The sequence below is a fragment of the Cydia splendana genome, chromosome 22 (genome assembly GCF_910591565.1).
Source record: "Cydia splendana chromosome 22, ilCydSple1.2, whole genome shotgun sequence".
Classification (NCBI taxonomy): domain Eukaryota; kingdom Metazoa; phylum Arthropoda; class Insecta; order Lepidoptera; family Tortricidae; genus Cydia; species Cydia splendana.
Window position 1 is genome coordinate 10,485,031 of NC_085981.1, and position 27,736 is coordinate 10,512,766.

The 27,736-nt window shown below is 36.9% G+C and overlaps 1 long non-coding RNA gene across 1 annotated transcript; it reads left to right on the forward strand.

Annotated features, from left to right (window-relative positions):
• Positions 1-449: 449 nt before the first annotated feature.
• On the forward strand, positions 450-26,542 carry LOC134801536 (uncharacterized). Its single transcript, XR_010145682.1, has 3 exons — positions 450-506; positions 25,330-25,388; positions 26,303-26,542. It is a non-coding gene; the product is annotated as an uncharacterized LOC134801536 (long non-coding RNA).
• Positions 26,543-27,736: the final 1,194 nt, after the last annotated feature.

Sequence of the window (27,736 nt, forward strand, 5' to 3'; positions counted from 1 at the left end):
TTATTAGATTGCCCAATTAGAAATGAAATAATTAACAAAGAACGAAAGAATACCGTTTTCGTTCCCATACAAAAAATACCGGGTAAGTATCCGATCCCTGATCCCATCGCGCCTCGGAGTAAATATCTATGGAGTAGAGACGCGCACTAATTTCTATCTGAAAAATTCTGTCGTTTTTGGCGCGGGGGACGAGGTAACGCACACAAATAATGTTAACACTAACGCATTTTTAGCATGCGTCGCTACACACGCACACGACAAAATTAACAAACACTAGCAAAAACTATATTCACACAAGTACAAGAACAAACACAGACAACCCTGTCCGTGAACGAGATGACGTCAGTTCTAAGTAAACCTAGATAGTGCGAGGGACGCGCCGATAATATTGTCGATAAAATTGACAATGAATTTTAATTTCTGATTTTATCAATTATAATAAATATTTTTGACGACCGGTCTGGCCTAGTGGGTAGTGACCCTGCCTGTGAAGCCGATGGTCCTGGGTTCGAATCCCAGTAAGGGCATTTATTTGTGTGATGACACAGATATTTGTTCCTGAGTCATGGTTGTTTTCTATGTATTTAAGTATTTATATATTATATATATATATATATCGTTGTCTAAGTACCCTCAACACAAGCCTTCTTGAGCTTACTGGGGGACTTGGTCAATCTGTGTAAGAATGTCCTATAATATTTATTATTATTATTATTTATTATTTATTTATTTAATAATAATACAATATCAAGTCTTTGTACCAGCATTTTACTAACTTATGATGATTTAGATGTTATTTCTAATAGTTTGTCAATTTGTTTAGGGCGAATCTTGCAAGCTGATATAGAATGATTTTTTATTATCAGTTCATTAGTTAATATTTTACATGTTGGTTTACTTCTGAAAGCAATGCAATATACTATCGAGCATGCAGATCTGATGACAGAGATGGAACGCGGCCATAGGATGTCATTTAAGGGATATTGAGTAGGGGATAATTAGTATATATATCGGCGGTAGATCGTAAAATCGGGCATATCGAGATATTCCTAGGCATATCATGAAACGCCGCCATTTAATAATCTGCCTTTTGCATTTTTTGCCACGGCTAGTGCTGCATTCTATGTGGCATTTGGAGCAGAATGCGTAGGTACTAGGTAGGTACTAAAATCATACGCTACCCAAACACGTACTATAAGTAGGCTGTCAAGCCATTTCAATGGTTATCATTTGCTAAAATTAGGACATCCTGCTTATTCGATATGCCTAAATGTTGAGGTTTGAACGGTATGGCTGGTGGTCACTAGTCAGATCATGACATGCCGGCGTTTCACGATCTGCTTAGGAATATCACACCTTGAAGTTAGCACGATATGGCTGGTGGTCACTAGGCAGATCATCATCTGCCTAGGAATATCACTCCTTGAGGTTTGTACGATATGGCTGGTGTTCGCTAGGCATCATGACCATCTGTATATTATTCATTATGTTTATATCGATTTTACCGATATTGGTGTCCCATCACTAATATTGGTACGGTGATACCAGAGTAATAAATTAAAAGTGCCTATTTATGGAAAGTGACAGCCGTAAATACCTTAAATTAATAAAATATTTGACATGTTAAATAAAAATATATAGCTGGTCAAGCAAATCTTGTCAGTAAAAAAGGCGCGAAATTCAAATTTTCTATGGGACGATATCCCTTCCCGCCTACATTTTTCAAATTTGCCGCCTTTTTCTACTGACAAGATCTGCTTGACCAGCTATAATGTAGAAACTAAAGGAAAAATTAAAAAAAAAAAAGAGTATCGGTAATTTTACGTTATTTAGGGGTTGTGCACAAATCACGCGAGATGTTTTCGACTACTTTTTGATCCCCCGTCCCCCTTTTCTTTATTCTTATAGATCTATTTATTTGATTAAATAGATTAGGTTGATATGAAACTAAGGTGTTATATAAAAATAATGTGTTACATAAATTATATGTGACGTCCCACGGGTAAAGGTACCTTATGGGGGTTGGGCTTACGCTATTATTAACACCGCTCCAATATTATTGCGGCGCCATGCGACGTAAGCGCCGGCCGCCATTAGGTACCTTTTTCCATGGAACGTCACATATAACAAAAAGCAACGCAAATAGGGCATATTACTGCAATGTTCTGCCGCCAGAGTGTAGCACTAAGCTAGCTAGTAAATTTTCTCTTTTCTCTTTATCGCTCAAATATGCAATAGTGATAGAGAGGTTAGATAACGAAATTTAAATTTTCTTGTTCCGCGGCGGACCCCCAGATTGTGATGGATTGTGGTAGTCGCGCCCCCTACGCAGAGTTTCGCATAATACTTCCTATTAGAAATTCTACTCGTACCTAATTAATATTTAGAAAGTCTTCTTTAGAATTACCCTAAAATAGATCTAATATCATATCACTGGTATCACTGTCAGATTGACAATGTTTTTTAGTTATTTGCAAAGTTAATGCACTATTTGATAATATTTAGATGTAATAGTACTTACATATGATAAGAAACGTGTTCTTTTTGTAGACTAGACGTTTCCCATCTCATTTTGCACGAGAAAACGCTGCAATTCGGCATTTTCGGCTCCTATCATTCCGCTTAGACTGACGTTTGCTGAATGGCGTATGACGTGTGGCAACTAGTTTTATATAACCTCCTTGACCGGCGGCCGCGATCTTTTTGCAGAGGGGAACGCCTGTTAATGGCCGCTCCATAGATATTTACTCCGAGCATCGCGCCATCCCGCCGCGCCATAAGCCATAATCCATCCGACACCACTACCCTTTCTACACGCTGGCCCAGTACATCTTAGTGGGCCAGTATTATGGCCCATCGTGTAGAGGAGCCATCAGAGAAGTGTCAGTCATGTGGACCGATTTTGAAGTAAAAAATTGCCTATGATCTGCGTCTTTTATTCCGACGCTACATTCTTCATGAAAAATGTTGAATATCACTGCTATATAAAAAAAAGCATACAATCCATCGCACCTTATCATTGCGAACCACTCCAGTCACAGGGCTTCTTCAAATTTAAGCCTTACAAGAAATATTTTCACCCGAACTTAAAAGGACAGTTGACTGGTGTGTCAACTTGTAATCATTCAAATTTGAACCCTATTTCTATAGAAACAAGGTACAAATTAATTATTAAGGTTAGTAAATATTTTAACCAGTAACTCATTGAAATTTTTACTTTATTGCTAAGGGAAGAAGGTTGAGTTTTGGTGTTTAATTTTTCTGGTGGAAGCTTCATTACTTGTGAGGTTATCGCGTTTGTTCAGTCTTGATTTGAATCCAGTTGGGTTTGGGACGGTATGAGGGTGGGAGCGATGCTATGTGATGCTATATTCGCTTAGCTTGCCAGTCTACTGTAACTTTATTATAAAACTTATTTAATTTAATTTCATTTATTCGTTGTAAAATCATGTAACATAAAATCAAAAAGGTGTTAAAAAATTAAATAAAGTCACTCCATGACGCTAGGGGCACACAACATACTTAAAACTAATTAAATTTGGTCAAAATTAATTCGATTTAATTAAAGCAAATAATTTAAATTAGAACAAAATAAATTGAATTAAATAACAAATAATAATAATAATGCAAATTAAAAATGATTAATGATTTGTATAAATAACGTCTTTTGGTTTACGCCGCGCCGGTTTATACAATTAGATATTTAAATAGACATTTTTGAAAAATAAAAACAATATGCCGCCATCTGCGGGACCATGCCGGCACAATCGCACATACCCTATTATTTTGGGGATGAAAACTCATTTATTGTAAAATAAGTGTTATAAAATGAATACAAAACTAAAATTAAGTACAACTAAAAACTAAAGCTAAAAACTAAAAATATTTATCAAAACTTTGCGCCCTTGGTAAGGTGCCCATCACGCAGGCAGCGTTCCCGCGCTGGATTGCTATGGCCAATCTTTTATTAATATAATTTATTATGATACTTATTTATTTATTTTTAGATGAAGCTGTTAAGTTATAAGATTTTAGGTGGGTAATTTATGTTTATTACCCATTTTACATTTTAATCATAAATGAATATGGTTTTATTATGTCAACAATCAACGCTAAAATAATTTACTTAATCATAAAATAAATAAAAAAATATCCACAAATTTATTTTATTTTCTTTTATTTCAGGTAATATTACATCATTTAAGGTGCAACAGCAAAATTTGGCAACAGGGTGAGAGGTGGAAAAACACCAAAATTCAGTTTTATCGGCAAGACGACTGCAACTTGTATCAATGGTGCCGTCCTAGCCCGTCTACGTGTACATTTTCCGTCTTGCCCCGAACCTCTTTTTACACCCGTCTCCCCTATTCGCGAATAGTTCCATAGATCACTTCAAACTAGCACTGTTTCTCAAGGATTTTACAGTTCCATGGAACAAGTGAAAAGTTTATAGGTACTAGTGATGCCACGAATATTCGGCAACTATTCGGTATTCGGCGTATTCGGCCACTTTGCCAAATATTCGGTATTCGGCCGAATACCGGATATCCGTTGCACTTATCTAAAAAGAAGGATTACACAATAAAAATAACTCAAAACTAGGCATATTTAATATTTAAAATGTATTCTTGGGAAATTGTTAAATACGAAGACCCTTTTCGAGCATTTGCAAATATTTTATTTTTATCATCGGTCTGATTTGATTGACTCTAACTACATTCATTAATTCTGTTCAACAAAATATATCTTAGCAAACGTTGTGCTTTGTTGGCGAACATTTTTCATAATAATTGTGACTCAAAATGTTCGCATGTCATACCGAATATTCGGTCGCCGAATGTTCGGTATTCGGCCAAAACCACTATTCGGCGCATCTCTAGTTTATACTTATCACGATCATGCTCTTTGTAAGAACACATGCAGGCAACGCTATTTCTTCGTACGAAATATGAAATTACTCGGTTCTTGCTTGTACGAGTATAATTACGTACATTTAAGGCGATTATGCGTTCGTTTAAGGCGCGTATAGCACTCTTGCGGCACTTAATGGCGGTATTTGGCGGTTTGTAGTCTAGTCAACGAGGACATAATATTGGTTTTTAATTTTAGGTTACTTTTTATTGCAAGTTTATTTATTTATTTAATCTTTATTGCACAAAAGAAGAACCTTATAGTACAAAAGGCGCACTTAATGCCATAAGGCATTATTATTGTAAGTTTAATATTAAGTATAATTATGGTTTTAATTAATAACACAGGGATTTGTTTATAATAAATATTTACTTAGCTAGCAAACTAAGCAAAGCTTGTATGAGTACTATGCGACGATATACATACTTATATAGATAAATACATACTTAGGTACATAGAACTCATAGAAGACATCCGTATATAACTCAGGAACAAATATTTGCTACCTATAAACACAAAAATAAATACGCTAAGTGGGATTCGAATCTTTTGGCAATGACAGCCGAAAGCTGTGTACAATGTTTCAATTCTAGACATACATATGTGGATGCTTCTTATCACTGTACCTAAGTGAAAAAAGGTTCAACTTCTCTCCACCTACCCCTCGTTGGCCCAATATGCACTGAGAAAATATAGTCAATAGTTCTTAGATATTCACATAGTAAAATTCACATATACTTACTCCTTTCCAAATAGAATTAGACGGAAAAATGGGTAACATTTCTCAATATATACGCTCCAAGCGTAGCTCTAAATAAATACATATATCATAGCACATATCACATACATAAAATATTGTATATTTTTTGTTGTTAGATATAGGTTTTCTTTTGGTTTTCAAATGAACCGCCTACAATCTTTTCTGCTTTGCCTTAAGGTTGACTGGTAGAGAATGCCTCACGGTATTAAGCTCGCATTTTGTACATTAAATAAGTTGTTCTTTAGTGCAATAAAGTTTAAATTAATGAATAAATAAATAAATAAAAGTGGGGCATTCCTCTGGTTAACCACCCACCTCTTTGACTGGACTACACATAGCATTTAATGGTGTTATTTAGCTTTGTTAGTGGCAGATCCGCCTGGCATATGCCATACGCCTGTGGTTTTAAATTATACATCCAGCAGCAGAAGTTGCTAAGCGGGCGAGGTGTTCAAAATTACCTGCTGGACACGCTCTTATTCTCTTAACAATAAAGTCGCGTCAAGATCATTTTGAACACCTCGCCCGCTTAGCAACTTATGCTGCTGGCTGTACACTTGTTTTTTACAAGAACTGAAGTTTTTTTACTTAATAATAGAGGTCGGAGGTGGCTATTGATAAAAAAATTGAGGTATTGAATACTGTCATTATATTATGAGGTGTCAGAGAAATCTTTTTTTTTTATCGAAGCGACAAAAGAGACACCGCGATAGTGACAATTTCAATGACACCTGTCATTGTCATTATCTTATGTAGTTAAAGTTAACTAGTTAGGTGGCCACATCACAGAATAAATAATAGTACTACAGAAAGGACACTTCCTACAAAACCGAAGTTTGACAGCGATTCTGGGACGAATCATGCTATCCCTTTCTAATGTATGGCAATATCCCTTTCGGCTATTTAGGGTTGTTAAAATTCAAGTCATTATCTTATCGGCGGTCGTGCACGCAAAAGGACGTCAAGTGGTGCCAACCCTAATAATTGCTCGGAGCAATGCTGAGCCGAGCGGAGCCGAGTTTACCCGAAGTAAGGAGTGTCTCCCCACTGGCCATATACCAGTTCTTACGGACAAACGGCGGGGTAAAATTAGTTAAGTATTAGATACCCTGCACAGCTAAACTGTGGAATAAACTGTCGCCCGCGGTATTTCCGGAATGATACGATCTTTAAACCTTCGAGAAAAAACCGTACTTCCATCTTAAATTCCGGCAACGCACTTGCAACCTCTCTGGTGTTGCCAGTATCTATGGGCAATGATAATAGCTTACCATCAGGCGATTCGTCTGCTCATTTGCCTTCTATGTCTTTAAAAAAACTAAACTATGCATTCTAAATTTAAATTTTTAAGTAGGTTTCGCCCGCTGCTTTGCACGCGCATTAATTTAGCTTTTAACCGGCAAAAAGTCGGCCATGACACTTTCCGACCTATGAAGTGTGGTTTTATAAAAAAAAATTATTACAAACAAAATTTTTGGTCTTTATTTGTATAAATAGTATATATGTATATGTACAGGAACTTTATATTTACTCGTAGTTAGTGTTTGCTTCAAATCCGGTAGTTTTGATTTTTTGCATACCTACTTTTTTATTACGTTTTTTAATATTTAATTAGAAAACTGTTGCAATAATGTAAAAATGCTCCAGTTTTATTTTAAATTGACATAACGTCAAAATTGCGAAGTCCCAGACGTCCATATGGCTTCCAATATCCACTCGCGCGCAAATTGCATTGAGTTGAGATTAAACGCACGCGACGCTGCGCAGGCGGCGTCCACACTTCACACCTGCGCCTGCGTTGTAAAAACATGTGCGCAACATTTCAAAAGGGGCGTTTTAAGGAGAATTATTCATAATTTTATGATATTTCTACTCGATATCATAAGCACTTTGGAAAGGATAGATTCTTAAGAAATAATGTGTTCTAATATTTCTTTACTTTACTTTACACGCTTTCTAAGTACGTGTATTTTTTAACCTTTTGGACGCCAATGACCGATATATCCGCACCGCAGGTTCAACGCCAAAGACGATTAATCGGTCACAGACCACAGAGCAACATAGACCTACGTGCATATGCATAAAGTTCAATTTCAGTTTTGACACTTCGGTGACGTGGCGTCCGCGTGACAGCTTTTGTGTTTGACACGGCGTAAAGTTTGAGGCTTATAATTTTTCACATTGTTCTAATAAAATTTCAACCCTCAAGAAAGGATTTGAAAATTGCTTTAAGTTGAAATTAAACGCACGCGACGCTGCGCAGGCGGCGTCCATACCTCACACCTGCGCTGTAGCGCTGTAAAAACATGCGCAACATGTCAAAGGGGCGTTTTAAGGAGAGCTTTCCATACAACGTTGGAAATTTTATGTTTTTTCTAATCTAGATCACATTATCATATCGATCGGTTGGATCGATCATGTTACAAAAAATGTGTCCTAAAATTTCGATACTTTTACTTACTTCAGATGCTTTCCATCAAGTCTCTTGCTTTGAACTTGGCCAACACATTTTACAAAATGAGGGCAATTTTGGCTTGTGTATTCAATCAAACTTGCACAAACTCCCGAAACTCGGTAGCGTTAGCAACTTGCTTCTTCTAACTCCATCTTTGTCACTCCAAACAAGAGTGACAGAGAGAAGAATATATACGATCTCCGAATTGCGATCGAAGCACGTGGTTGCGCAGGAGTTCATACATCACACCTGCGTTGTAGAAAAACTTGTGCATTCAAGCAAATACCATATAATCACTTCAAAAGGACGGGCTCTGTATAGGTAACACATTTTTGGATGACAGATATTGAGATTAATAGTTAAAATTTGGAATTGCACTCCAAATCAATGGAAACGGGCACTTTCTATAGAATTATGGGTACAAAATTGACCATTATGTTTCAGAAATAAATAGGTACTTACATATTTTATCATATGGAAGATATTATAAATACGAAAGGAACTCTGTAGGTCTGTCTGTTACCTCTTCACGTCTACGCACGAAGGACATACCTAAGTACTTAGCATAATTTTGATGGCGAAAAACATCATTCTACGCAAGCAAAGTCACTGGCAGTACCTAGTTTTTATTTACATATTAATATTATTTACCACAAAACTGGCTAAAGAAACTCTATTGAAAAGCGAAGAGGTACCTGCCTACTGAATACACAAAACTATATAAAAGGGTTACTAATGGCATCCTAAGTCAACAGATTGGTTTCTGAGAAAACAGGGGCTGGTGCGAAATCACACCTACTGGCAAATAATTGAAACTAAGTCAATTTAAACGATTTTTTAATGGACTACTTAAATGTGACAGTCAAATTAGCTACTCTTTATGAAACAGAGCATTCCAGAAAAGTGTCGAATATATAACGCTAATTTTTAACACTTCTCATAAAGCTAACAAGCCGATATTTGGCATGATAAAGTTTGATAGCTTAGCTTTAAATTCAACGGTATATAATACGGATTTCTTGAGGTTATTGAGGTAGGCCATACTCATCACTTTTAAGACATAGTAGACCTGGACCGAATTACATAATAATAAATAGTATTAGTTTGTATTTTATTATGCAATAGGCCCCTTTTTGTGGAATGCCCCAAACATCAAAAAGAATGTTACCTATACTAATTACTACATATTTAAGTAATAGAGACCTTTCGTGTGACGGCCCTATTAGATAATAAATAAATATAGGTAATTCTTACACAAATTGACTAAGCCCCGCAGTACCTAAGCTTAGATGAACATATTAATCTACCAAAAAGAGTAGTGTTCTTTATATTATGAGTAGGTATCCTTTCTGGACATCCACACATCATGCATAAATCAGCGCTGGAAGTCGCCAGCAATATGCTGAGGTGAGAACATTTCGTGGTACTTTCTCCTTTTTATGTTTTTAAGTTTTGCACACATATAATTATCCATTATATGTGTGTGCTAACGAATAAATTATTTCTATTTCATGCAAACTTATATAGACATCATCATCATTTATTTAAGAGTTAGACTCTTGTCGGTGTAGCGATTTCCATGCATGTCGGTCCTCTGCCTTCTCCTAGACAGCCTGATACGACACGACGTTGAGCGAAAAGCTCAACGTCGTGTCCTTTACTTGATCTATGAACGTTCTCCTTGGTCTCCCCCTCCGTCTCGTTGCCTCAACTCTCCCTTCAAGGATATTTTTGATAAATTCGTCGTGTCGTAGCAGATGTCCAAGCATCTTTCCACTTCTGTTTTCAATGGTTCTCAACAAACTCCTCTTCTCTCCTACCATGCGTAAGACCTCTTCGTTTGTTTTCTTCTCCGTCCAAGTGACCTTTGCCATTCGACGCCACCACCACATCTCAAAAGCCTCCAGCCACACACACAACACAGACAGTATAAACTAAAATAATAGATAATAAAACTTTAATTGTGACGTTGCAAATTACCTACTATATTGCAACGCAACATTGTGCTATTTATCTATTGTTACGAAACAAAAAATGTACCATAGAGAATCAAAAATTGCAAGACACTTGATAGTCTTGGTACGACCTTCATGGCAATTTTAAGAGGAAAGGGGACAACCGCCTCTCCATACAAACGTAGTGCGCATTTTCCTCCTATGGACACCTCCAGCCATATACACCAGACCTGCTGCATGTTTGAGCAGTTTGGGGTGGAGACGCATGGGCCGTGGGGTCAAGGCGCGCACAGCAATTACAAAGAGTTGGCCAAGCGCCTAATAGACGCAACGGGTGACCGAAAGGCTGGTCCAGTCCAGCTAATTTGTTTTTTCCTCCTTGGATATTAACGTTGTAGAAATTATTTTTATGCAATTTGATGTATATTAACCATAACTATGCCCCATCGTTTGATTTATTTCGATATTTTGATTGTTGTAAGAACTGGAGCGAAAATAAAATTGCATATGGCCTCCTAGCCTAGTCGGTTCGGTAGTGACCCTGCCTACGAAGCAGAAGATCCCGAGTTCGAATCCTGGTAAGGGCATTTATTTGTGTAAGTACTGTGTTCTTCACAAATATTTCTTCCTGAGTTATGGATGTTTTCTATGTATTTAAGTAAGTATTTATTTGTATGTGTATATTATATATATCGTCGTCTAGTACCCACAACACAAGCCTTATTGAGCTTGAGCTTACGGTATGTCGATCTGTGTTAAAAATGTCCTATATTATATAAATGTTTTTAATGCTCCTTCCTGTTATACATACCTCTAATATTTAAAAGTTCGAAAAGATCTAACAATATATGTATGTATGAATAATGTTAATATGCAATGCAGAGAGGAAAATGGGCACTACGGTTGTATGGAAAGGCGGTTACGTAGCGGGCGGCCACTTTCGTCTTAAGCGATTCCTCCGTTAGGGTGAACTCGACCAATTAGGTACGCGACTCGCGTATCCGTTACGTTCACAGTTGATTGGAGGGTAATAAAAGGAAAACAATAAAATAATGTCTTATATTTATTTCAAAAAGGCGGTTCTGGATAGGAAAATCTAATACCGATTTTTTTTCTGCTCTCACGTACCTACCTAAATCTTCCAAAGTACTCGAAATATATGGTTTCCAGAGCAGCGCATAACTTTAATCATAGAACTAAACCTGTATAAGGTAAGGTGGGGTAAGACTAACATAGTTTATTTTGCTCGGGGCAAGACAAACAGTATGACGATTCCATACAAGTGATAGTCTTACCCCGGCGATAGTCTTAGCCCACCTTACCTTACCTAATTTTCAAGCAAAATGCTACTTATTGTCGGTTAACATTTAAAATCTGTTAATTCCATCCTTCGCCGTTTCTTTTTAACGAAATAATTGTTTGTTATTTTGTTGCCTTATTGTATTATTGTTATTACATTCTTGTAAGCCGCATTATGTCCACCACAGGACAGGTTATGCCTAAGGTGCCAGCATACAGGGTGATTGGAAATTCGCCGTATTCCTTGAAAGGGGTTATTCTATGGGTCATTTGCAATGATTTAAGTCCAGTCAACTAGGGGTCAAAACTCATTGGTTTTCAAGTTATTTGAGTTTTTAGTTTTTTGTTTAAAAAACCCGCCTTTCGACTAAAAAGTGGTAATTGTGAAAAAACTACTCAAATTTGGAATTAAAAAAAGCATTCATCTAATAGCCAATAAACTACTGATTACGTGAAATAAAAAAAAAAGCCAAAACTTTCCAAAAAAAAAAGGATTTGAAGTCACACACAGTGTATATGTAATATTGTTATAATTTTATTTCCGAAATAAAACATTTGTATTTATTTCTATTTTGTATTTGTAAAATGAAGGTACTACAAAGTACAGATATAAAGATTCACTTCGAAATCATATTTATCGATAAAAACCTCTTGACCTCTTGTTTAAAAACATCACACATGCCGCTAGTATCAATTTTATTACGAAATCGACCGAACTCACCCCATTTCACGCACCATAATAACCAGGTTGAAATTCTCATAAGTCGTTCCGTTATCAACAGCTCTTATCTACGTTAATAAATATTAAGGGCCTACACGGAAATTGTAGGGAGAGCGGAACAAATCGTCGAGATTGGATTCTTACATACATACATACAAAAACTGATGGCTTAATGACGTGAACGAGTTTAGTAGGCTTTCGTTAATTTATGAACAAAAGTCATAAGTGCAATGATTTGTTGAGATATCGTAATGAATAAAAAAAATTAAAACTTATAGGTCAATTTTACACAGATCGATCTAGTCCCACGGTAAGCTCAAAATGGCTTGTGTTGTGTTGTGTTGCGGTTACCTACCTGCAACAAAATAATAGTACCTACTAGACGACGATATATATAATAGATCATCATCATCATCATAATCATATCAGCCAGAGGAAGTCCACTGCTGGACATAGACCTCCACCAAAGAGTGCCACAATGACCGGTCTTGCGCCACCCGCATCCAGCAGACTCCCGCGACCTTTACCAGGTCATCAGTCCACCTTGTCTACCCACGCTGCGCCTCCCGGACGTGGTCGCCACTCGAGAACCTTTCCGCCCCAATGGCCATCGGTTCTACTTACATGCAATTTGCCCGATATAATAGATAGATATAGATAAATACTTACATAGAAAATATCCATAACTCAGCAATATATATTTGTGATGAACACAAATGAATGCCCTAACCAGGATTAGTACCCGGGACCTCCTACTTCGTAGGCACTAGGCTATTAGGAGGCCGTTAAATTACTTCAAAAAGGGTTCCTAGTTGACTACGGAACACTAAAAAGGGCACTCTTTACCTACATCAGGTAGATGCGTCACCACATTAACATTAAACCCATAACTTCTTGAAACCCATATCAGTGAGTGATCTCATTGACTCGTTATCAGCAAAGCTCGGCCCCTGACTCAGAGCGACCTACTTACACTTGATAAGACTGTACAGAGAAGTATTGGTAGTCAATTTATTGATACTATTGAAAAAGTCATTAAGTTATTGGCAAGGAATTTCATTATTTATTTTATAATATTCTACGTGAAAACCGGTGTATAATTGTACAATGTCAGGTGATTTTTCGGGCTTCAGTCTTAATCTGTTGAACCAAACCATTGTTCTTTTTTTCTCGTTTTCTTCTTTTTTTATATACTTAGGTACTAGCTTGTGCTCGCACTTCATCTGGGTTAAATAATGATGATGATGATTGATAAAAACTATCATATGTCCTTCCCCGGACCTGAAACGATATCCATACCGAATTTCATCCCATTCGGTTCAGCGGTTTAAGCGTGAAGACTTGAAGAGGTAACAGACAGCCAGCCAGCGCTGGTGGCCTAGCGGTAAGAGCGTGCGACTTTCAATCCGGAGGTTGCAGGTTCAAACCCCGGCTCGTACCAATGAGCTTTTCGGAACTTATGTACGAAATAACAGTTGATATTTACCAGTCTCTTTTCGGTGAAGGAAACATTGTGATAACCGGGCTAATCCCAATAATGCCTAGTTTCCCCTTTGGGTTGGAAGGTCAGATGGCAGTCGCATTTGTAAAAACTAGTGTCTACGTCAATTCTTGGGATTAGTTGTCAAGCGGACCTCAGGCTCCCATGAGCCGTGCCAAAATGCCGGGATAACGCGAGGAAGAAAAAGACTTGAAAAGGTAACAGACAGACAGGGAAATTCACTGTCGAATTTATGATATTAGCAGGAAAAGGTAAATTTTATCTAAAAATATCGAACATGTATTCGGACGTCTAGAATAGGTAAGTAGATAGGTGCTGCCTATTCCTAGGTATTTAGAGCCGTTGCCGCAGCTTAAGCCTGTCAGGTCTTCGCACCGAGCCCTATAGGTCACGTGACGCTAATCCCTCATCTGTCCACTGCTAGGTGCTTCGAGCCTTGTCACATCTAGAGCAATAACGATGTGACAGCATTAAAGACATATCATTGACTACAGTCTCTTGTCTCATCCAGACAACCGTTAGGTTGTGGAATCAGCTTTTAAAAAACACACATTAGGTACACAGATAAAATAACAATAAATAAATAAAAAATATCTACGTTATATGCCAAAACAAAACCATTTTAAAACTGCCTTACATCATTTTGAAAAAGAACTGATTACTCTTCATAATGCTGGATCGATTTCTATCAAACATAGCTAAGAACCACCACCGCAAGGAAACTCGCCTTCATGTAAAAAAACCCGCATCGAAATCAGTCCATCCGTTGGAGAGCTACCCACAGACATACAGACAGACAGAGAGTGTCCCACAGACAGACAGAGAGTGTCCCACAGACAGACAGACATTGGTGTCAAACATATTCAACACCCCTCTTTTTGCGTTACCCGAAAACAGATACTGTGGCCTTCCTGGGGCTTATTTTCTGCTTTTGACGTACAGAGCGTTCAATCAAACCAGGAATCGAAGCAGTTTTTGGAAGTATCAAATTTGTAGGCATTTGTATCACCAATGTAATTTTGGAAAACAGAAATAATAAAGAAGAACAAATCAGTATCAAATATGACCCAAAAACCGTTTTTATCCAGTCTGAAATGTATGCGAGTGTGAAATGGGCCTTACCTCCTTTAGTCGTGGGACGCGCGGAGGTAGCAATTTGTGTTTTTTTGTTTAATAGCTTATTTTCTCGACCCTGTATCATTTTTTGCATGGAATGCGACAGGTGGCTTTGGTTCTAAGCAAAAACTATAAAATATAAAGCTAATAAATATACTTGAAACTACGCAAGTTTAATGTTATTAAAAATGTAGTAAAATGAACATTTTAATCATAATTAGAACACTCAGGAATGTATCTCTACATTAATATTGGCTATTTATAATTAAGAAGAAAAAAAATTAAAAGAATATTATTTTATAACTGTATTTTTATAGCTTCATTTGACTAGAAGACTGATATTTCAAGAATCTAAATCAATAAGTCAATAATCACAATCATTCCATTTCTACATTATAATATTTGATTAACTAACACGCTAATGTTATTCATGGACAAATATTTGTTTTTCTAAATTATGATACAATTATAAAATTTTACGACGTCTCGTCTATAAAGTATGTCAGTTTATTTATAAAGTTAAAACGCGATAATTTAGATATTTTATTACTTTTAACCGTCATCGCCTCTTTCTTAACGATCGTAGCCAATTTTAATATGCAATTAATGTATCATCGCTTAACAAATGTAAAGAAAAAGATGAAAAAAATGGCAGACATAGCCCTGACACATTTTAGTGAAAGATTTCGACAGGAGGTATTTTCAACTCGTTTTACTAAATAGATAGATATAGCTAAATACATAAATAACATCCATAACTCAGGAACAAATATTAGTGATGAACACACAAATAAATGCCTTTACCAGGTTTAGAACCGGGACCTCCTGCTTCGTAGGTTGATATACAGTGGAACCTGTCTAGTTGCAATTTCAAGGGACCGGCCATTTTTTGTCAATTAACCAGGTTTTTCATTTAAGCAGGTCGTGTCAATTAACGAGGTTCACAAAATCGTTGTGTCAATTATAGAGGTTTTCATTAATAGAGGTTGCGTTTTGACAAATTTCTTTTATGGAGGTGCAAATAACCATTGAAAGTAGATTTACACGCTTACGTTCTGGGTTTCTGGTCTATATATAGCTTCTGTCTATACTTGCACTTTTACACTACATTAATTACTACTTTATTTTCTTATTAATCATTTGGGTTTAAAAAATTCCCTTGAATTGTAGAAGAAAGTTTTATTGGAATGTAAAAAGCATACTTTGTTTTTGATTTAATTAAAACTATTTCATCTACTACAGCCCATATAACCATTCCAGTCGCAGAATCACAAAGTGGTAACTAAATGTCAGATGTGTCGTAACAGAGTCCACACAATGTGTCTAGAATTGTTTCGAAACAAAGTGCCGTCGCCGTGTCTACACTTTTCCGTAACAAGGTGTCGACACATTTGTGTGCACTTTGCGTGCGGTTTGCGACTAAATCTGACAGCAAATTTGTGACAGCAAATGTCAAGACAAGACAAGACAAGAATGCGCCACACCCAGCCGGGGACATGCCCGCTCCGGTCTAACCGGCATACCAGGGGACGAAATTTGTGAGGAGTGACACGCTCTGGGATGGGAGAGGGATAGAATCAGCCGGCTATGCAGCCTCAAGCCAATATTGGAATGTAGGAGGGGTAGGTTGTGTCGTCGAAGGAGAGCGTTGGTGACATGCTGCTCGTCGTTTCCGCTTCGGTCTTCGAGATATCTTGTATCAAGTAGGGTCGATGTCGTCTTGAGGTGCCGTTTGCTCGTCGATTCGTCAATATAAAATACCTCTTGAAAACCAAGGTTTGTCAAACTCCTATTAGTGTCTCGTGTGCTCGTAATTCTAGTAAGTCATCATGGGCAATGCAAATGATAATAATCGACCGAAACCATATAAACACCCAACACCCGTCAACCTTTTACAGAAAAGTTTTTAAAGAAATGCAATAAGCTACTTAGGTCAGGCAACGAATGCTCCAAATGTTGTAGAGGGAAATGCTCGGAACACAATTTTTGACTCCGTAACTCGGTTTGACAAGTTAGGAGGTGAACATATCAAAAGTCCCCGGCCGTAGCCCTTGAGCGGGGGGGGGAGAGAGGGGGCTTTGAAGGTCCCATTTTCCGGTTTTTCGATTATATCTCGGAAACTATGCATCTCAGCGACATGGCCACTTATACAAAATGAAAGTTAATTTAATTTGTTACAAGTTTATTCAGTCAATTTTTTCGATATGTTGAATAGTTTTTGAGATATCCGCCCTTGAAAGTTTATTTAGGGCTCTCAATTTTATCTTGATATATCTATATCAGTGAAGGTGCTAGGCCGTGTTTGGTATCGTTTTCGTATAAATCTGGGGTGCTGAATCCATTTAAGGTATCACATTGACACCATTCCACAAAATAAAAAAAAATCTTTTTAGGGTTCCGTACCTCAAAAGGAAAAAACGGAACCCTTATAGGATCACTCGTGCGTCTGTATGTATGTCCGTCTGAATACACAAAATAGTTCTTTACCTATAGATGACAGGAAAACCTATTAGAAATGTGCAGTCAAGCGCGAGTCGGACTTAATGTACGGAACCCTTAATACGCGAGTCCGACTCGCACTTGGCCGGTTTTTTTGAAACTCTTCTTGACGCTTAACCGCTGAACCGATTTCGTCGAAATTTGATATAGAAATAGTTTGCGTCCCGGAACAGGACATAGGATAGATCTTATAACCAAAATCATCTTTTGAAGGTGTGAAAAGTGGCGTGGAAATTTGTACGAGAAATCAATAACTGCTGAACCGATTTATATGAAATTTGGGATGGTCTACGTCTTTGATTTAGTTAAAAATGATAAAAAAAACATGACTTCAAACCTAAACTTAAACAGTATTAACTTCAAGAAGTCAATTCTGAATTCCGCCCTACACCTCATTTCACACCTTTAAAGGATGATTTTTGAGATAACTTATTATGTCCTGTCTCGGGACTCAAAATATATGTGTACCAAATTTAAATTAAAACTGTTCAGCAGTTTAAGCGTGAAGAGGAGTTTAAAAGAAAGTATTTTAATAAGTTTATATGTTTTTACTTCGGAATGGTGTCAATGTGATACCTTAACTAAATTTGGTACTGCGAATTTATACGAAAACATACCAAACATGGCCTCGTAGCTTTACTGTTGTAGAAGTCAAAATAAAATTGAGAGCCCTAAATTCTTATTACTTGGCCAAACTTGTGTAGAAGGAAAAGGTAAAATAAAAGTCTTCGGCAGGAATATAAGACACAGATATATTTTTTTTTTTGCGTTACTATTTCAATCATCAAATATAAACATACCTTGATTATATTATTCTAGTGAGATCCTCATAGATAAACAAAAACATTTACTTAAAAAATTACAAGGTCGAAATGTCACGGAACTTGTGAGAGTAATATGTGAAAAATAAAAACTTTTATGACAAAAAAATCTGGACACAATTTAAGAATCACCCAATTGCGTCGAGGAATCATCTGTATTTTTGCTTGTTTCATTACCTCCTCGCTTCTTTTTTGTCCTTTGTATTCTGTAGCAATTTGTTAGATCTGAAAATAAAGATAACTTGCGTCGTCACGGATGTCGATTTATAGGTTTTAGGGAGTGCAGAATTCGAAAACGATGATCATTTTATAATCCAATATGGCGGCTACGTATTTTGTCATAAAAGTCGTCATGAATATCGTTTTATAGGTTTTAGGAAGTGCCGATTTCGAAAATGATGACCAGTTTGGAATCCAAGATAACTGCCGTGCACTTTGTCATAAAAGTCGTCATGGATATCGTTTTATAGGTTTAAGGGAGTGCAGAATTCGAAAATGATGACCATTTTGGATTCCAAGATGTCTGCCGTGCACTTTGTCATATGACCCGTCATGGATGTTGATTTATAGGTGTTAGGAAGAGTAGAATTCGAAAATGATGACCATGACCAACGTCAGACATCTTAGATTCTAAAACGGTCATATTTTTCGAATTCTCCACTCCCTAATACCTATAAATCGAGATCCATGACGACTTTTATGACAAAGTGTACGGTAGACATCTTGGTTTCCAAAATGGTCATCATTTTCGAATTCTGCACACCCTAAAACCTATACATATAGTAGTTCGCCCCGAACTGTGAACGCGCGGTTCGCCAAACAGATCAATTGAATGCAGTGCTACGTAGTCTGAGATGGGCATTTCGTAACAGGGTATTTTCCTACTAGTCAAATCAGTTACTTTTTTAGAACTGTCAAAACGATTTGCTAATATGGAATGTATATGAAACATTACATCGTGACGTCACGGTCAAATCACCTACTTTTTATATTTCTATCCGATTTATTAAATAGAACTTGTGTTTACAAATAACTCCTATCTGTGTTTTGCTAATAATTATCTGGTGCTTTATTTCATGCATGGTGTAAAATAATTTATTTTAAATACAGTATAATACCCTATTGATTCCTGATTCCACGATTACTTGAAATTACTTTGTAATCTGATTACCGATTCCTAGATTACTTTGTAATCTAACAATACCGAATTACCAAGTACAATTCCATTTGAGGAATCAGGAATCAATTTTTCGAATACTACAATTACTAGTAATAGAAATCAATGTCGATTCTTCATTAGGTACAGGAATATATATTACTTGATTCCTTTCAGATTACATTTCGTACTATCAAAAGTACATTTCGATAGTAGATATAGATGTTGTTGACTTAGGGTCGGTTGCACCAAACTGTTCGTATCGTTAAAGAGTTCGCTAAATTTTTATGTATGGAAAGTTTCATAGTAAAGTGCCGGGGCGCGCCGGCTGACGTTGATCAGTCTGTCAAATGTGGTTGGTGCAACTGGCCCTTACTAGGATGCATCTACCGATACCTTATTTGAAACAGGTGTGCAGATTTCGAAATTGATGACCATGACCAATAAAACGACATCCATGACGACTTTTAACATAGTGCATGGCGGCCATCTTGGATTCCAAAATAGTTATTATTTTCGAAATCTGCGCTCCCTAAAACCTATAAAACGACAGCCATGACGACTTTTATGACATACTGCATGGCCGCCATTTTGGATTCCAAAATGGTCATCATTTTCGAAATCTGCGCCCCCTAAAACCTATAAAACGACATCCATGACGACTTTTATGACATAGTGCATGGCCGCCATTTTAGATTCCAAAATGGTGATCATTTTCGAAATCTGCGCCCCCTAAAACCTATAAAACGACATCCATGACGACTTTTATGACATAGTGCATGGCCGCCATCTTGGAATCCAAAATAGTCATCATTTTCGAAATCTGCGCCCCCTAAAACCTATAAAACGATATCCATGACGACTTTTATGACATAGTGCATTGCCGCCATTTTTAAATTGAAAATGTTATCATTTTCGAAATCTGCGCCCCCCAAAACCTATAAAACGACACCCATGACGACTTTTATGACATAGTGCATGGCCGCCATTTTGGATTCCAAAATGGTCATCATTTTCGAAAGCGGGGCCCCCTAAAACCTATAAAACGACATCCATGACGACTTTTATGACATAGTGCATGGCCGCCATCTTGGAATCCAAAATGGTCATCATTTTCGAAATCTGCGCCCCCTAAAACCTATAAAACGACACCCACGACGACTTTTATGTCATAATGCATGGCCGCCATTTTGGAATCCAAAATGGTCATCATTTTCTAAATCTGCGCCCCCAAAACCTATACAACGACACCCATGAAGACTTTTATGACATAGTGCATGGCCGCCATTTTGGATTTCAAAATGGTCATCATTTTCTAAATCGGGGCCCCCTAAAACCTATAAAACGACATCCATGACGACTTTTATGACATAGTGCATGGCCGCCATCTTGGAATCCAAAATGGTCATCATTTTCGAAATCTGCGCCCCCTAAAACCTATAAAACGACACCCATGACGACTGTTATGACATAGTGCATGGCCGCCATTTTGGAATCCAAAATGGTTATCATTTTCTAAATCTGCGCCCCCCAAAACCTATAAAACGACACCCATGACGACTTTTATGACATAGTGCATGGCCGCCATTTTGGATTTCAAAATGGTCATCATTTTCTAAATCGGGGCCCCCTAAAACCTATAAAACGACATCCATGACGACTTTTATGACATAGTGCATGGCCGCCATCTTAGAATCCAAAATGGTCATCATTTTCGAAATCTGCGCCCCCTAAAACCTATAAAACGACACCCATGACGACTTTTATGGCATAGTGCATGGCCGCCATTTTGGATTCCAAAATGGTCATCATTTTCAAAATTGGGGCCCCCTAAAACGTATAAAACGACATCCATGACGACTTTTATGACACAGTGCATGGCCGCCATTTCGGATTCCAAAATGGTCATTATTTTCGAAATCGGCACTCCCTAAAACCTATATATCGACATCCATCTCGACTTTTATGACAAAGTGTTTTGCTACCATCTGCATGCAAGACATTTCTATTATTTTTACGTACAAAAATGGCCCCCTGTCAACTTTCAATCGAGATTTAATCGATAATTTATTCGATTAATATTCAGATTAATTCAATTTCAATCTATGTTAGCTCGACTAAACTAATCGCGATTAAAATTTGAGAAATAACTTTTTTTATTCCATTAATTAGTCGAATAAACAGTTAATCGATTAATGCCCATCTCTGACCACGGCATTTTTACACTTTGAGAATATCTGAAAACAAATCAACACAAGGAGCCATTTTGCAAATCCAGTAACTTTGTTATTACTTTTGACAGCGCGTGTCATGTGTCAACACAGAGTCGACACAAAGTCGAAACATTGCAACTACTTTGTGACTGCAATATTTCTCAGCCTTTAACCATATTTATACATCATAATTAACAAGTTTCGTAGTATGTAAAGCGTTATTAGCGTTATTTAAGTATAGTATACGCATCGAAGTACTAAAAATGCTTCAAATAATATAGTTATGAACACAGGCACTGAGAAGTAAACAATTTCATTTCCGGCTAAACTAAAACAATGTGGTGGCGCGTTGATTATATTACACTTAGTTTATCAAATCACTCGAGCAGTTTAATTCCCCATAATAATTTAAGTCCTATTGTAATATAAATGCAAACAATATATAATTACGTCTTGTAATCCGTTTTAGAGATGGCGTATTAATGTCACTTATTTTTATTTAACTATTTTTCCATCTGACAGTTTCCATTTGACAGGAACAAAATGAACGAATGAACGAATGATTTTGGCATAAAGTAGTCGCAAACTCGAAACAATGTGTGCACACGGCGACCACACTTTATGTCACTTTGTGTCATGTGTCGACCCTTCCCCATTTCTGGTAACTGTGTCGACACGGCGACGACTCTGCGACTGGAATTGTGACCGAAACAGACGGTGTCGACACAAGATGTGTCAACACCGCGTCGTAACGGCGACTGGAAATGGTTGTATGGGAGGCTGTGATAGATACCCAATAAATAAATTGAATTCTGGATGAAGATATAAATAAAATGATCATTGCTATTAAAATATTGTTTCTGCTGTCTACAACTACATTATTTCAATTACAGAGGTAATAAGTAAGACTCGTTTCAATAATAGAGGTAAAAAGAAGACCAAAAATAACGGATGTTTTTAGCACAGTGTCAATTATAGAGGTCTTAGTTGCGACGTGGTCAATTACAGAGGCAAAATTACGAAAAGCCCTAAAATCTAAATTGCAATTATAGAGGTTCCAAAATTTCAATTATAGAGGCCTTTTGGTCTCAAGGGACCGGGACCGGACTTTTGGTTGCAATTATTGAGGTTTTCCATTTATCCAGGTGCCAATTAACCAGGTTTCACTGTAATATTCAAAATAAACAATTCACAAACTCGCCGCAAGGTCCATAACTGTCAACATCACGGAAGGGTTCCATACAAAGGGTTCCGTACCTGTACGGTCGGACCCCTAATGCTAATTCCTACGGATTTGCATGCAGCTGTCAAATTTGAGTCATAAAGTGTGAAATTGCGTAACGAGTACGTACGTAGTCTGATTGTGGGGGGAGCGGGGGAGCATACGGGGTGTTAGTGCCTATTGTTGTAGTAGTAGTAGTAAACTTTATTTAAAGATAACATAAAATTAGTAAGAAGTACAAAGGCGAACTTATGCATTTGAGGGATCTCTTCCAGTTAGTTAGCCTTTAAGTAGATGAGAGGAGAGAGTGAAAAGAAGGTGACAAATGCAGCAAAATGTACAACAAGGTTCGAGAAAGATAAAGGATTACCTACATACAAAATTTATAGGATAAACATACATAGGTATCTGGTATATTACACAAAAAGGAATGGGAAAAATACACAAAAAATTGGAAAGAATTAGAAAGATATAAAGCAACCATACAGTATACGATATTGTCAATTTACTACATAGAATATTTTTTTTTAGGCATAGCTGTTAAACCTCTGAAAGGTTTAACGAGCGGCTCCAAATCGGATTTGAATAACTTTTTTGAAAAGTGCTTACCTATATAAAATAATATCAATAATTATCAAGGCCGTGGTTAAGGAAAATATTTAGCGTGAGAATGCTGGAATAATTAAAAAAAACAGTAAGATATTTAAAAGAAACGAGAAAAAATAAGAAGAAATAAGCGGTTTTTTGAAGTTTTAAGATATTTTGATTTTAGCCCTTGTTTCATCTTTGGCTTGGAAGGATAGTCTGTTTATTGGTGTTTGTTTTTGATCGACATTAAAAAAAATGTTTCCTTGTGTAATATAGTAGTTCTAGATGTTTTCTTCTAGTTAAATACTTTTAGCGTGCACCTTGCATCACCTAAGCAAAATAAACTAATCACGCAGTCTGGTCTGTAATATCCCTCCGTGTGTTTATCGTAATAACATGTACCTTTAATGCAGGTGCGTCCGATATAATATTTAGTTAAATAAATTAACAAAATGTTTGTCATGTTTATTAAACAACTGTGTCAGTGAGTTTATAAACTCCAACGAAGCAATAAAAGGGTTATTATAATATATGTGGTGGGGTGTGGGTGTGATGTTTGGTATTTGGTACCTTCAAGCGCCATTTTTTCATTTATCTAGCTCGACTTCTTAACAATCGATCCCAAGGCAGGCGTAGCTCACTCCGCGATTTTGTCGCGTCGCTACAAGTACATGCGGCCACACCAATTTTGGTGTCTAGCCATAGTAGTTGCCGCACACCGCTACGGAACGGACGCCTGCTCGCGCTTGCGCCACCTAGCGGTCATATCTGTCGTAATAGATGCGTTTTGTAAGAGAGTGAACCTTCTGTACCTAGTACTATTATTTATTCTGTGCCCAAGGGGTTAAACCCACCCTCAAAGGGTAAATTTTGAAACTTCCCTAGGGCTTAAGTTTTCTACAATCTACATGCCATTGCCACATCGGGTTCAAATAACATTCAGTGGAGAGTAATGCTTCTTCAATGTATGTAGTTACATATGTTATTTAAACCTGAAATAATTTCAAAAATAATATTGAACTCTTAACAAATGACATGTTTTGCTAAAAATGTTGATTTCAATAAACAGAACACACGGCTTCTAGAACATTCTCAAATGATATCACATCGGGGTCAAAATGCACATTGAGTTGATAGCAGCATCCACACAACTCAAACATTAACCAGTATAAATCAGATCCCTGATTACTTGAAGTTATTACTAAACCGAAGGCCAAGTTATACTGGACGATTTGTGCATTCAATAGCCAAATATGGAGGGGTCGCGACCCTCGCATTTCTAAATTAAATGCAGCTACGTTATTAGGCTCATTATCTGTGCATGTGCAACTGGGCCGGGTGCATTGTTTGATTTTAGAATTTCGTGTCGAGTGGCTACAATATTTTGATGACCACCGAAACTTTTCATCAACAGTGACTCTCTTTAGATTCACTCGAACAATTTTAATAACAAAACTCACTCACTCACTCACTCACTTCACTTCACTCGAACACATCGCCATACATTCGGACAATATGAAAACGCTCTAATACAATACAAATTTTGGCACGAATGGCTGACAAGAGATTTAACCATCATCTTGCATTCCAATGATACTATGGTATGGTAAAGTATACATATACAATTGGGCCGTAGCATTCAAATCTGATTTAAATCAAATTTAAGAGGGGTTGTGTTAAGTGTTCCTAATTTTGGCCTACTTTTTTCACATATCTATAATGTAAAAGATTGCCTGTCAAGTGCGACCAAAATCGAAATGATGTCAAGTACAATACGTAATGGTTTCCCTTTTGAACACTTCAATTATCTTTAAGGGGCTATCCGCGGTTTTCATCGATTTTTCACAAGTTTTGAGGCGTATCTCCTACATTTGCACTACAGATAGAATTATAAGACAAACGGCTATCGATTCTTCAATCTTTCATCTCCATTAGTGTCGGATTTTGAAAGAAATATATACTTACATACCTACTTATTTTTTTAGGTTTTTTTTAAACATTGTCTAAAAAAACGCTTTTTAGGGTTCCGTAGCCAAATGGCACCCTTATGGATTCGTCATGTCTGTCTGTCTGTCCGTGTATGTCACAGCCACTATTTTCCGAAACTATAAGCATCTGAACCGCATTAAGATTTTCACACAAAAATAGAAAAAAAACAATAAATTTTGGGGGTTCCCAATACTTAGAACTGAAACTCAAATTTTTTTTTTTCATCAAACCTATACGTGTGGGGTGGGTGTGTAATGTTTTTAATAACAACTATTTTCGAATTTTCATTTTGCATAAATCGTATTGCATAATTTTGAAATGCAGAAATGATTATTTAGTATAAAAACAAAATGAATAAGAACAAATTGCATCATTTCAGAAATAATAAGAATTCAGTTGCATAGTAATGTATTTGCATAACAGGCAATCAGTATAATGATCACTTTGTATACTATTTAATGCTCATAACGTTCTTTTTCATAAAAACCACGCACGCCTCGTCCCGAGAATTTGTAAGAGACAGACAAAATAATAATAATAATTCAGCCTATACACGCCCTACTGCTGGGCACAGGCGTCCTCTCATGATCGAGAGGACGAGAGGGTAATAAAATGTGTACTATTATAAAATAAGTCGGTTCTGGCGCTGCGCCGGCCGCTGCCGCGGCACGCTCGCTTCGCTCGCTCGGCTCGCGCGCTGTAGGGTCGCGGTTCTAACTAACACTCCTCCTCGCTTCGCTCGTCGTGGTACCTAACGGCGACCTGCCTTAAGGTAGAATATGTAAGTTGTTTTATAGTTTATGTCATATTATATTATGTCACCCGATCATTCGTTAAAATATAGTTCTACATTTTAATCATAATACTAACTGTATGTTATAACAAGTAAAAGTATTCCTAATGATCGTTATAAAGAACGTTTTTATGATTATAGAACATTCTGTGATTTAATTATTATGACGAATAATATTATGGATTTTGTTTCTATACATTATGTTTATTATGAGTTTTAAAAGTAGTTAAATGTAATTATGCAAAATGTTTGTATTAAAATTGAACGGCACCCGTGTGGGGTATCTATACTATCTATGGATAGGTCTTCATAAATGATTCATAAATGATATTGAGGTTTCTAATATATTTTTTTTCTAAACTGAATAGTTTGCGCGAGAGACACTTCCAAAGTGGTAAAATGTGTCCCCCCCCCCCTGTAACTTCTAAAATAAGAGAATGATAAAACTAAAAAAAATATATGATGTATATTACCACGCAAACTTCCACCGAAAATTGGTTTGAACGAGATCTAGTAAGTAGTTTTTTTTTAATACGTCATAAATCGTAAACCGCAATTTTATTATGTTACTTGCTGCTACGGAACCCTTCATAGGCGAGTCCGACTCGCACTTGGCCGCTTTTTTTCGATTGCTGTGAAGGATCTTACGTGTACGAAACCTACATATTTGGGTTCGTCTTTGACGTCTCGAAAAACGTCTCAGAGATTTTTATTTTAAACTTAATCAGTTATGGCCAGAAAACCAGTATTTTTGGCTTAAAATTGTTCAACTTTGATGCCAAATATCTCGAAAACAATGAACTTTCAAGTAAATATGGGATACTTTATGGCTTAAAGTCGTTGCTGTTAATATGATAAGCTACAAAAAACATTAGAAAGCTAAGGGATTCAAATCGAAGGTCATTGGCGTTAGGTAGCCCCTTAAGCGTAAGCGGTTTGCTTTTTACGGATCATTGAAATGCGTTATTCGCTTGTTTTACCTCAAGTATAGTCCGACAAGAAATCGTAGAAAATTATTCAGGGCGCCACTTCCTACGCAACTGTCACATTTTGACGTAAAATGCTTAAACATGGTAACAATTTAGTATGGAATTATTTTAGTCCCATTTTTTTTTCTACTATTTTATGTCGCACTATATCCACAGATTTTACAATTCAGAAATAGAAATGTCAAAGATGGCGGAACCTGTAGTACCTGTTCGGGTCTTATCTCTGTTTTACCTGTAAAGTGTTTGCCGAATCGGAGTCTGATCTCTTCAGGTGTCCTATTTCCCGGGGCAAAGCCTGAGCTCTAGAAGTGGAGGTGTATTTATCGAATAAATGTCTTTTATTTGATTTCTGTATTAAGCTACACATCTAAATCTTTATAATTTTAGGTCTTTCTAATCTTAAGGTTTTTTAATAGATTTTTAAACGGATCTCCGTTTCAGCTAAAAGCTAATCGCTTAGGGCCACTTGCACCATTCACTAACCCGGGGGTTAACCGGTTAAACCTGGAGTTACCATGGTTACCAGTACAATTTGACACTGGATTACCGGTTTAACCGGTTAATCCCGGGTTAGTGGGATGGTGCAAGTGGCGCTTAGTAAACGCTCAGGCCTATAAATGGCCTCGAAAATTGAGTAACTTTATGCTCACTTCTTGTATAATCTACTATTTTATACGGACAATATATGTATGTATGTCACTTTATTGCACATAAGCATATATTTATATGAACTGCAGTATTTCCGGAC